Source organism: Acanthaster planci, linkage group LG18 (assembly GCF_054643075.1).
Source record: "Acanthaster planci isolate LZ-2023a linkage group LG18, COTS_SCS, whole genome shotgun sequence".
In the NCBI taxonomy this organism is placed as follows: Eukaryota; Metazoa; Echinodermata; class Asteroidea; order Valvatida; family Acanthasteridae; genus Acanthaster; species Acanthaster planci.
In genome coordinates, this window is record NC_141794.1 from 6,631,709 (window position 1) to 6,644,980 (window position 13,272).

The 13,272-nt window shown below is 40.1% G+C and overlaps 1 pseudogene; it reads right to left on the reverse strand.

Moving 5' to 3' along the window:
* Positions 1-1,410: 1,410 nt before the first annotated feature.
* On the reverse strand, positions 1,411-4,686 carry LOC147796129 (uncharacterized; annotated as a pseudogene).
* Between the last annotated feature and the right edge of the window lie 8,586 nt (positions 4,687-13,272).

Below are 13,272 nucleotides of genomic sequence, written 5' to 3' on the forward strand. Positions count from 1 at the left end.
TCATTGATAAGTGATAGAGATGTTGAAATGGAGGAGACTGACATGACTGACCAGGTAACTATATATGTAGGCCTACATGATGTTAAGAAGAGTTTGGAATTTTTTTCATGAAAAATATGGGAACCCCAAAAGCAAAAACTAATGTCAGATTATTATAATATGTAGGTGTAGGCCTACATGTTTTAAATACGTTCACACCTCAATATTTACGTGGCAATAATGGCCCATGCAGAAAATTAAACCCTGGTTCAAATGATTGTAGGTCATCTCGCTCCCTGGCCGACTCGCCCCTTACCAGCTCGCCCCTTACCGACTCGCCCCCTAGCCAACTCGCCCCCTAAGTTATCCAAGCACGTATGGCCGGCCCATTCACCATTTAATAAAAACACTATCAGTCAGAGATGGATTCGGTGATTGCTGCCCTTAAAAATAGGTTCTGGGGTTTGCAGCGGGCTCTCAAAGTTAAGAATTATGATAGTTAAAATGTTTAAAGCTTGGTGGATATTCCCTTTCTGTGGAATTTGGGGGGAAACAATATTTTTTTAATATTGGTAAAACTAATTCAGTATTATCGTGTGTATGGGCCATGGCGCAGCGTTTCCTGTGTATTGTCTATGGGATTTTGTGCGCCACAACACCCACGCTCTACCATATATGGCCATATTAATTAACTTGTGGACTATTTCAGATAAAAAAATGGTACATATTAGGCAAACCTACGGAAGTGTTAAGGAGACATGATTTATGACAAAGGGGTAAGTTATAAATATTCTAGTAAGGTATAACTAGAAAGGGAAACACCAAAAGGAAATTAACAAGATTGGAATGTCTTCTCAACTACATCACATTGTTTAATTAAAAAAGCTACCGGAAGAATATACATTAAGTTACTAGTAAAGAAATTAAAACACTCTAACAGATATTCAATTCTAAAAAAGGAAGAAAAATACAAATATCACGAGTTAAAACTCCCAAAAATATTACGAAAATAAATTTAAACATTTTGGGTCGACTCTGCCAACGCTTGTCTGAACTGGGAACATAACAACAGAACTGGATATTGGGTCACTATACAACAAGATTAGCCTACTTGTCATTTGTCATTAGCCTACTTGCCCGTTACTAGTAAACAAATTAAAAGCACTCTCAAAGATATTCAATTCCAAAATAGGAAGAAAAATTACGCAAATTAAAAAATTAATAATGGGACGTTAAAAATTGACATTAGTGTACAATGTACCTCTATGACTTTATACATCACACAAAAAGCATATATTCAAGAACCTAAATCAATTTTCGCAGTATATGTGAGGTCCCAGTCGAGTGAATGAGCAACAGAACACTATAACTAACTAACTGGATATCGGGTCACTACAAGAAGATTAGCCTACTTAACTTGTCATCTGGTGCCTACTTGTCATCCGGTGCCCGACCAAAAATGTGGGAAACAGCACATAGGAGGTGCTTGGCAGTTCACCGGCCATCTACGAACTCGTCCCATAGCGTGAAGAGTCGGGCCTGTTGGCTTTTCCACTGATGGCGCTGGATCTTGTTGAATTTTACTCTCAGACACCAGACGCATCTGCAGGCCTACAGAGAGCCTCCCAGTGCAGGGCGGTGATCAACTCTTAGAGCGACAAGTTTGGACGGCCCGTCTTCCTGTTCAGTCTGCTGTGCCAGCCTTTGACGTCATTGTTGGTCCTGATGCTAGAGAGAAAGGTGGACCAGGTGGAAGCGCCCAGACGTCGGATTCGATCCTGGTGTTGTTGACGTACTGAAACACCTGCAGAAGATCGCAGTTACAAAAGGGTGTACATCTATCCAAGAACCTAAATTTTCACAGTACATGTACATATCATTACTGATATCAGGAAAAGGTTGGTTGGATGGCTTTATTGAGGCGACAACTGGGGCAATATGCGAATATCTACCATTTACTTTTAGGAGACTTGAAAAAAGGGAAAAACTCAAAACGAATTCTAACTTACCTGCTCGAGCATAGGCCCAGCTGCTCGTTCTCTCAAGGCCTCGAACATTGGTTTGATGATCTCGGCTGGCAAGCAGGGGAGGGACATACGCTCTTTCAGGAGCTGGTGTGCATCATTCCTCTGCATGTGAGCTGGTTGCAACCCAACCAGCTGGATTTTTCGCTAAACGGCTTGCTTCCAATGGAAGGAGCAGCCTATGCGTTTGACCTGTTGATAGAAAATAAAAACAAAAAAAAAAACCCAAAAAATTCATGATTCAGGTATATCCTGCCTTTGCACTTTGCTGCTGGTATAGCCGCTGCCAGGGTTCAAAGAATTAACTTGAGAGTTTTACGATGGCACTATGTCAAATTTGTGTGAGTGTGTGAGCAAGTAATATGTTTATCCTCAAAAGAATATGTTTATCCTTCAATTTTCATTTATTAAGACATGTTAATTAAAAGACATTAACCTGTGGGAATACGGATGACATGGCCTTCCAGATGCCCGCTTCGAAGTCCAGCATGACCTCGCAAAGTCCCATGTCCTCTGGCAAAGCTTTCTTTACCGCTCCTTTTGGTCACTTGTGTTACACCTTTTGCATTCAATTTCGTCATCGAACGTATCGCAAGATAAGTGGGTCATTCCATGAAGTTGGGGAACAATTTTCTGTATAAAATAGAGCGGATCATATAACTCTGTAATATAAAAATACACCTCTAAGATCCTTGCAAGATGTGGAACAATGTCAATTTTGAATCTACAACGAGAAAAATAAGTATATGTTTTTACCAACATATAACAAGGGACACCGTCACAAATAAAGCCCCAACATCAGGAATGATTTGTTGCGATTCCAAATTCACTAAAATATGCCTGTGAGTGATTTTTTTAGAGTAATTACACAACTCATCGATATTACAATATTATTGCACAAAACCATTACCTCAACGTATCAAAAATATGAAAATATAAAGACACTAACCTGGACCGCATCGAAGATGCTGCCAACAATGGCATCCGTCACACAGGCAGGTGGCGTGGGATTAGACGCCGAAGCCTTCTTAACTTTTCTTGTTTGCACTGGCATATTACTTCGCTGAACGTAGATTTGTGTCTTCAGACAAATGATGATGAGTATGCGAAATACCTAGATTTTTATAGAGGAATTTTTCTTTGATGCTCCGGCCAACCGTGACTTGTCAACTAAGCCCTATGACTTGATTGACAATTTGGATGCGTGTGTTACCGTCAACCACATTGCAGCTCTGCAGTCAACCACAAGAGCATTTCACAAGGGTTGCCGCCTCTCTTTGTGACTTCAGAAGATGGCAAACTTCGTGTTATTCATGCTGTCCGCGCTTTAATGGGTGCTGTCATCGTTTGAATGACTGATCAAGGGAAGCCAACAGGTTAGTAAAGTTGCCCGTCATTGTCACCCTATTTTAAACCCCAGTTGGTCTGAAGAATGATAAGGTGATGAACAGATTCTGTTTTGTGTTCCAGAAACGCCCACCAAGATTGAAAAGCAGTTGAAAATGAAACACATGTATCGTGAAAAGACAAAAAAGTCATCCTCAAATTTGAAGGCTTTTCAATATTTTACTGTTGTATTTTGTTTGTTCAACTCTGTTTCTTCACATAATACAGACAGATTTTGCAATGAAATCATAAATATTGGACACAAATGTGATTTAAGTAAAAATGGACCTGTGGACTAAGACGTTTAACAAAAGGAAGTAACTACAACATTAGGACAAACTACAACCTACAAGCAGGAGTAAGATATTTATTTACCCATCAAATATTATAAGAGGCAATCAATTTGGTTTTCAGCTTTTTGACAAATAAGGATAAAATCGGAGAATCAAGCGATTCCAGAAGTTGGTACCCTGGTGAAAGAGGCTATCTTTTTAACATTGAAGTTCTATTAGGACAGACATACAGATTATTCTTTGAAACACTTCTTGTTGTATGAATGAATATCTGATGTTAAAGTAAAACTAGAACTAAAATAGCGTGGAAAGAGATTATATATATATATTTTTATACATGAATTTGGCCAAGGTACTCTGGTTTCCTCCTGCCTGTTCCAGATTATCGAAATCACACAAACTACCGACGAATTCCCTGTGAGAGGCCTATTTCATCATCGGCACATCTGGTGTCCAACTAATGGCGTTTTGCAGATCAGGCGCTATTTGCGCCAGCTATATGTTTTATTCATGAATCAATCAGTTTCCCAATTCAATTCAATCCGGAAGAGGCAAGAGGAAACTGGATCACCTAGAGAAAAAGGCGACGTGACTCGAACTGATCCAAGCTTAACAATCCTTCGGTGGATTCTCAGTCCCAGAAAGACTTGACTCTACATCAGTATTTTATAAGTACTTTATTCTAACAACTAAAAGCATGCAATCAAAAACCCTGCCTTGAACCAAGAACATAATGGTCAAACTTTCTCAGAACGTCTATAGGTGTTTGTAAATTCATATTAAAATTGGGGGATTGAGAAAGGTTACTATGGGTAACATTCAACATCGGCTGGCAAATCCACGGTCTTCCAAAAATAGTTGAACCCTCTTGGTCTCGTTACCCGTTCTATTGATTCACCACCAATGCATTGATTGAGATGGTTCATCACCTTTTGCTGCTTGGCGGACCAAACAAGGGAGGCCGACTGTATGAGGAAGCCGACTGAAGAAGCCGGCTGCATCATGTCACTCCGTTTAATCCCTCATTATCCATAACACTCCTCAATCCTCAAACAGGTGAAGGATTGAGGAGTGTTAAGGTTAAGCATTTTTTTAAAAAGCAAAGAGTGACTGGGTGAATGACACATTCAGTGAAGCCTTGTGAAAAAGCCTCACTGAGTTGAAAAGCACATCAAAAATCACACATTAATGTGCCATCATCCTATTCCATCCTGCATTAACCTAATTGTAAGAGGTGTGCCCCCCCCTCTTTTTTGTTTACTAGTCCCCTTAAAATCATCAAATACAAGAAAATTATGAAACTTCAGCCATGCTTTGACATGAAAGTTCTAAGTAGAATTTATTCCTGTTGACACGCTCCAGCCCAAGAGTTGAAAACCTGAGCCCAAAATAGGGCACTTCCAACACAAGAGTGGAACAAACCACCAAGGAGAGTGTTTCGAGAACTTTCAGTCACCTGTGCATATATCCACAGCTTGGTCAGTTGGTGCGCGGGCTGTACTTGACCATCGAGGAAGTACCCCCACCCTTGGTTAGGGCCCTGTTAGGGTTACCCTTCATAATTAGGGTTGGCCTCCGTTAGGGTTAGCCGTCATTAGGGTTGGCCTCCGTTAGGGTTAAGCTCGGTTAGGGTTGGCCCACGGAAACCATCAAGTCCTTCGGTCACTGCTGATTTCTTGAAAATTACACGCAAAACAGCATGAACAGTGACAGAGTTAATTGTTTTTCAGAATTTCCACATGATTGCATGGGTATTTACCAGTGGAGTGTTGCTGCCAACAATCAAATGTTTCTCATGTCTCACAATTCATAAAACTCCTATCCCTGGCTTGTTCCGGTCTTTTCACCACTGGTGTAACTATCGCAAACGTGAGAAATGATTTTTCAATCCAACCGTCATGACATCCAGGACGCCGCCATCTTGGCAATATAGGGTGCACTGAACTAATTCAAGCTCCATTGAAAATAGTGTAAAATCAACCAAGTTTGGAGCCCCATGGCAGGCAACTGAAGTCCCTGAGGCCTCTCAAACAAAAATCAATGTGTTGTTTGGTCCTTCAGATTTCATTTGATTTTCAATTTTTAGTAGGTTAACCAATGAATTTTTTAATTATCCGCCCAAAACAAACTCACCCCCCAAAAAGTGAATGTTGCCAAGCCCTCCCAGCGGCCATTTTTCAAATGACATCCCTCACCTTCCTGGGGCTCTTCTGACTAATTTTCAATCCCATTTTTGTCTGCTTTGCCCCCAGATGGGTGCCCCTGAATCTACAGAGATGATTCTGGGCCATACTGACACAATTCCACCATTTCCTGGCCCAAACAGACCCCTCTTTTCGAAACAATCTCTGGGGGGTACTTTTTCTGCGCCTCGGCCTGGCGGAGAATTTTCCTTGAATTGGGACACTGCACCCTTTATATACACCCCTTTTTCACAGTCTGACACAGAAACAATGCTGAATGATTGAGAATGTTCCAGAAAACTCAATTTTTGAAAATAAATTGGAAAAAAAAGTCCACCGGCTGTGCTATGGGGAGTAAATCATCAAGGTCAGCCAATAGCAAATGTGCACAAACTGCCTATACATACACTGTACATGTACACTTCTACTATAGTGTAAACAGAAGAATGTGCAATCAGCATTTGAAAATTGCACCTTTCCCCATGAATAGCTTCAACTAGCATGTCCTACTGACAAGGAAGGGTTACCGCTTTGGCCATACACTAGCAACAGCAGAGATCAAATACAAGAAAATTATGAAACTTCAGCCATGCTTTGACATGAAAGTTCTAAGTAGAATTTATTCCTGTTGACACGCTCCAGCCCAAGAGTTGAAAACCTGAGCCCAAAATAGGGCACTTCCAACACAAGAGTGGAACAAACCACCAAGGAGAGTGTTTCGAGAACTTTCAGTCACCTGTGCATATATCCACAGCTTGGTCAGTTGGTGCGCGGGCTGTACTTGACCATCGAGGAAGTACCCCCACCCTTGGTTAGGGCCCTGTTAGGGTTACCCTTCATAATTAGGGTTGGCCTCCGTTAGGGTTAGCCGTCATTAGGGTTGGCCTCCGTTAGGGTTAAGCTCGGTTAGGGTTGGCCCACGGAAACCATCAAGTCCTTCGGTCACTGCTGATTTCTTGAAAATTACACGCAAAACAGCATGAACAGTGACAGAGTTAATTGTTTTTCAGAATTTCCACATGATTGCATGGGTATTTACCAGTGGAGTGTTGCTGCCAACAATCAAATGTTTCTCATGTCTCACAATTCATAAAACTCCTATCCCTGGCTTGTTCCGGTCTTTTCACCACTGGTGTAACTATCGCAAACGTGAGAAATGATTTTTCAATCCAACCGTCATGACATCCAGGACGCCGCCATCTTGGCAATATAGGGTGCACTGAACTAATTCAAGCTCCATTGAAAATAGTGTAAAATCAACCAAGTTTGGAGCCCCATGGCAGGCAACTGAAGTCCCTGAGGCCTCTCAAACAAAAATCAATGTGTTGTTTGGTCCTTCAGATTTCATTTGATTTTCAATTTTTAGTAGGTTAACCAATGAATTTTTTAATTATCCGCCCAAAACAAACTCACCCCCCAAAAAGTGAATGTTGCCAAGCCCTCCCAGCGGCCATTTTTCAAATGACATCCCTCACCTTCCTGGGGCTCTTCTGACTAATTTTCAATCCCATTTTTGTCTGCTTTGCCCCCAGATGGGTGCCCCTGAATCTACAGAGATGATTCTGGGCCATACTGACACAATTCCACCATTTCCTGGCCCAAACAGACCCCTCTTTTCGAAACAATCTCTGGGGGTACTTTTTCTGCGCCTCGGCCTGGCGGAGAATTTTCCTTGAATTGGGACACTGCACCCTTTATATACACCCCTTTTTCACAGTCTGACACAGAAACAATGCTGAATGATTGAGAATGTTCCAGAAAACTCAATTTTTGAAAATAAATTGGAAAAAAAAGTCCACCGGCTGTGCTATGGGGAGTAAATCATCAAGGTCAGCCAATAGCAAATGTGCACAAACTGCCTATACATACACTGTACATGTACACTTCTACTATAGTGTAAACAGAAGAATGTGCAATCAGCATTTGAAAATTGCACCTTTCCCCATGAATAGCTTCAACTAGCATGTCCTACTGACAAGGAAGGGTTACCGCTTTGGCCATACACTAGCAACAGCAGAGATCAAATACAAGAAAATTATGAAACTTCAGCCATGCTTTGACATGAAAGTTCTAAGTAGAATTTATTCCTGTTGACACGCTCCAGCCCAAGAGTTGAAAACCTGAGCCCAAAATAGGGCACTTCCAACACAAGAGTGGAACAAACCACCAAGGAGAGTGTTTCGAGAACTTTCAGTCACCTGTGCATATATCCACAGCTTGGTCAGTTGGTGCGCGGGCTGTACTTGACCATCGAGGAAGTACCCCCACCCTTGGTTAGGGCCCTGTTAGGGTTACCCTTCATAATTAGGGTTGGCCTCCGTTAGGGTTAGCCGTCATTAGGGTTGGCCTCCGTTAGGGTTAAGCTCGGTTAGGGTTGGCCCACGGAAACCATCAAGTCCTTCGGTCACTGCTGATTTCTTGAAAATTACACGCAAAACAGCATGAACAGTGACAGAGTTAATTGTTTTTCAGAATTTCCACATGATTGCATGGGTATTTACCAGTGGAGTGTTGCTGCCAACAATCAAATGTTTCTCATGTCTCACAATTCATAAAACTCCTATCCCTGGCTTGTTCCGGTCTTTTCACCACTGGTGTAACTATCGCAAACGTGAGAAATGATTTTTCAATCCAACCGTCATGACATCCAGGACGCCGCCATCTTGGCAATATAGGGTGCACTGAACTAATTCAAGCTCCATTGAAAATAGTGTAAAATCAACCAAGTTTGGAGCCCCATGGCAGGCAACTGAAGTCCCTGAGGCCTCTCAAACAAAAATCAATGTGTTGTTTGGTCCTTCAGATTTCATTTGATTTTCAATTTTTAGTAGGTTAACCAATGAATTTTTTAATTATCCGCCCAAAACAAACTCACCCCCCAAAAAGTGAATGTTGCCAAGCCCTCCCAGCGGCCATTTTTCAAATGACATCCCTCACCTTCCTGGGGCTCTTCTGACTAATTTTCAATCCCATTTTTGTCTGCTTTGCCCCCAGATGGGTGCCCCTGAATCTACAGAGATGATTCTGGGCCATACTGACACAATTCCACCATTTCCTGGCCCAAACAGACCCCTCTTTTCGAAACAATCTCTGGGGGTACTTTTTCTGCGCCTCGGCCTGGCGGAGAATTTTCCTTGAATTGGGACACTGCACCCTTTATATACACCCCTTTTTCACAGTCTGACACAGAAACAATGCTGAATGATTGAGAATGTTCCAGAAAACTCAATTTTTGAAAATAAATTGGAAAAAAAAGTCCACCGGCTGTGCTATGGGGAGTAAATCATCAAGGTCAGCCAATAGCAAATGTGCACAAACTGCCTATACATACACTGTACATGTACACTTCTACTATAGTGTAAACAGAAGAATGTGCAATCAGCATTTGAAAATTGCACCTTTCCCCATGAATAGCTTCAACTAGCATGTCCTACTGACAAGGAAGGGTTACCGCTTTGGCCATACACTAGCAACAGCAGACATTACGAATTTCTCCCATTTAAAAATCTTTCAAATCTCCACATCCTTTTCGAAGAAAAGATTAATGGCAGCATGTCTCCTTGGGGATATAGGTATCTATCCAATCACTCAACATCTAACCAATCCAGACTTGCCTGTACAGGTGGTCAGAATATTGACTTGGCATTGCCCCACCAATGACTATGCCACAGAACCACAGGTCAACCATGGGCCAGATAAGTTCTAGTTGCAGTGAATGGCTCCTCTGGGAGTATTTTACACAAACTGGTCACAGAAAATTATAATAAGGGGGAAAAAGTGGCCAACATTTACATGTACACAGTAAAAGAGTTTACCAGTACATGTGTACACAACACTTGTGTAAATACACGTACATTGTACATGCACAATGCAAATACACTTTGTAGAAGTACTGCCTGTGTGTTCTGGGATCCCATCTCGAGTAGGGATGCTACATACATTGTCCCAAGTACTTTTTGCTGGGTTCTGAAAAATATAGGTCTATTATGTACAAGTTTATAGGTTTCTACAAGGTATGAACATGTTCCTTTTCCTTTGTATTCACACTTTCAATTGTCTATTTTATTCAAGGTGTTTGTGGGGATGGAGTGGGATGGTGTTCATTTGCCCTTGTATATTTCAAATGGTCTCAACAATTCTATCATGTTTGTATAGATTTTTGATGCTGCATTTTTCGAATAACACACCAATGTTGATTCGACTCCATAAAACCACAAAATAAACAAGTATTTTACTCAAATTCAACTATTTTTTTTTATTTTGAAAGAATAAAAGTAGGTAGTATAGCTTCACTAATATTTACAAAATCAGAGATGTGATATAAACACACTTAATTGAGGATGCAAAACCATACAGCAAATGTGAGTCCTATTTGACAGTTTTACCAAATTGGAAATAAATTCCAACTAGGGAATAATGAACTTCATTTAGTTACAGTGGCGTAACTAGGGTGCCACAGCTGAGGGGGCACCTGGGGGTGCACAATTTTTTTCAGGGGGCACTGAAAATAATTGAACTAGATATATATATTATTTATTTCAAAACTTCAAAAGGGGGGGGGTTGCACCCGGAGCACGGGCCTCTGTTGGGGGGGGAGGACGTGCACCCCTGTGCCCCCCTGTAGTTACGCCACTGTTTAGGCATGTAGAACTGACAAAAGACTCCGAACACTTTAAACTACTATAGTAATACCAGTTTAAGAAAACAAAGTGTGTTGTCTTTGTAAGATGTATATAAATTGGTGAACTATTAAAAATTTTGTCACAGAAACAGTTTCTGTAGCACATCAGTATAATTAATCAAGAAACACGAGAACATAATAATAATAACCAGTTTTATATAGCGCCTTCAACTAACAAAAACTGACAAAAAAAGAACATGGCTATACAAGAGCACAATACACAAACAACACACCTGAATTATCTTAATTAATACTAGAACAAACAAGTTATATAACCATAACCAATCTGAGGTAGTTCGGATGACAATCACTGTCACGCATAATGCATAATAACAGATTGTCCTGATTTACCTTTTATCCTTCTCTGTTTTTTTACTGAGGCTTGTCATACGGGATTTTTTTACTGAAGTGTTTGTCACAATATGTTGGTTGCTGATTAATTTTTCCCGAATAGTTTGTTAAGTTTAGTAAGTTCTATTCCATAACTGGATATCTCTGGTGTATGGCCTCTCTTACAATATCTGGCATTTTCTTTGAATTGATTACTGCTTGTTCGTTGACAAGGATATGGTACTTTATATTGCCTGGCCCTTAGTGTGGGTGGTTCATCATGGGATAGTGGCAGGACGACTGGGGAACCATTTGTTTCTTCACTCTTAAAGTAAAACCATATTTATATGACTTATTAGCAAATACATGTAGATGAATGCATGTTTCTTTCAATATCCTGTACAGTCAACAGCACTTTAAGACTTATATTTTCTCTGTATTAATCTCATAATACTTTTTTATGTTGCTTTTTCGTTTTCCTCTTTTTCATAGGTTGTTCATTGGAATCAGTACTTTCTGTTAAAGGAAATCCCAAAACACAATATAAACATCAACAAAATAGTCAATATTTAGGAGTCATGACAAAAATCAACAACAAATTGCATTCTGAGTTTTTAAATGTATTAAAAATGCATTTGCAGATTACTTCTGTGTATAGAGTCCAAACAGATTTCATTAACTAATATAAAGATAACAGAAAACATATCCAAATAGTTAAATTAAATCAAACACTAGAGTCACCTTGTTATCAAATTGCTCTCCTGGTTGTGAAAACTGGGTTTCCACAGAAAACTACATTTCATGACTTTTCCAGGATTTTTTAGGAATGAGAAGCTTAAAAAATGCATGACCAAGATGTATGTAGGAAACCCTAAAACATTTATCTGAGTAATCTTTACCTGAAAAAGGAAATGTTTTCAAGGTTTACTGCAGTTCCATCTTGCAGGACAAAGGTCCTTTTGAAGGGATCCACTGTTAGAATAGTGCCATTGTGTCCATCACTTGTTTCAACCTGGTCCCCTTGCTCTCAAAAACTGTACTGCTTCCTTTTACACTTTTGTGACAGTGATTTTTTTGTGGCTTGCCTGCGGTTTTCTGTAACAAAGATATATGATATTTGTTGGCTGTAATGCTCACCCATGTGAAACTGTAAAATATTCAAAGGTAGAAGTCTGTGATTTATGAAGACGGGACGACTTTTCAAATATCTTTCTAGGGTTTTATGGCATTTCATTACATCAACAGGTAACAATTTTTTACATGTACCACAGAAAACTTGCCTACCGCAAATATTCCGATTTACTAATCCTTCCTAAGTGGGTTTTTTTCAGAAACATGTACAGTGCATTTACAAGGAAATAACAAATTTGTTATTTATTCATTAATTCTTTGTACAAGTACCGGTATCTTTTGGAAATACATATTAATTTTTAAATCATATTGCTTTCGGATATACCGGTAGACCAGCAACTGAATGTTAAAATGGAAGATGAGCATGTTACTTACGTCTCTGATGATACTCTTCATAGGGAGGTACTGGATGTCTTACGGAACGTTCATCCACCCAGATATCATGCCCAGTATATCCAATAAAACTCGCTAGGTATGACCATTCTTCATCTTTGACTACTTTAGCTGCACACCATCTTCCCAACTCATCGAATGCCTGGACGCGACTTCCAACTGAGAATTTTCCTGTCATTTTGCCTTCTTTAGAAACTGAACATTTTGAGAACTGCACCAAGGCAGTAAAATGATGGATGATGAAGATGAGGAAATCACCTTAACCTGGCCCTTATATGGCAGCCAATTTACTCTTGGAGACTCCATCATGAAAGGAAAAAAGGCCTCAAAATATTTCATTTTAACTGATGACACAATTATCTCGTTGATTTTCTGACTGCAAATGATTACTTTGTTAAAAATTGCTTTTTTATACGTGCACCAAACAATGAACTCTAAATTCTTATTTTTTGATTTTCATATCACTACGCACTGACTGAGCATCAAGCCAGCGATCAATCCAGCAATGAATGACCACAACCAGCAAAGGATGACATAAATCTGTCATTCACTTTGTACCAAGGACTGGTACCTTTGGCAGAGGTCAAAAGCATAGGACCACTGGTTTATCACCACAAGGGGGCAATAAAAATTGTCCACTTGGGAAAGCTGTCATTTCAGAATGGATGTGTTCTTTCCGAGTTAGAGAGGTCTAACTCGGATTCGTTTAAATGGGAGAAATTCGTAATGTTTACTCTTTATTGTTTTCTTCTTTTGTATGATACACCCCCACCACTTTTTGTTTTTGCTTTTGGAGTTTCAACTTGGTTTAGCCCACTACACCTGTGCTTACTGTAGACAGTTAGATCGATCCCCTTCTTGAAAGTGGAGTG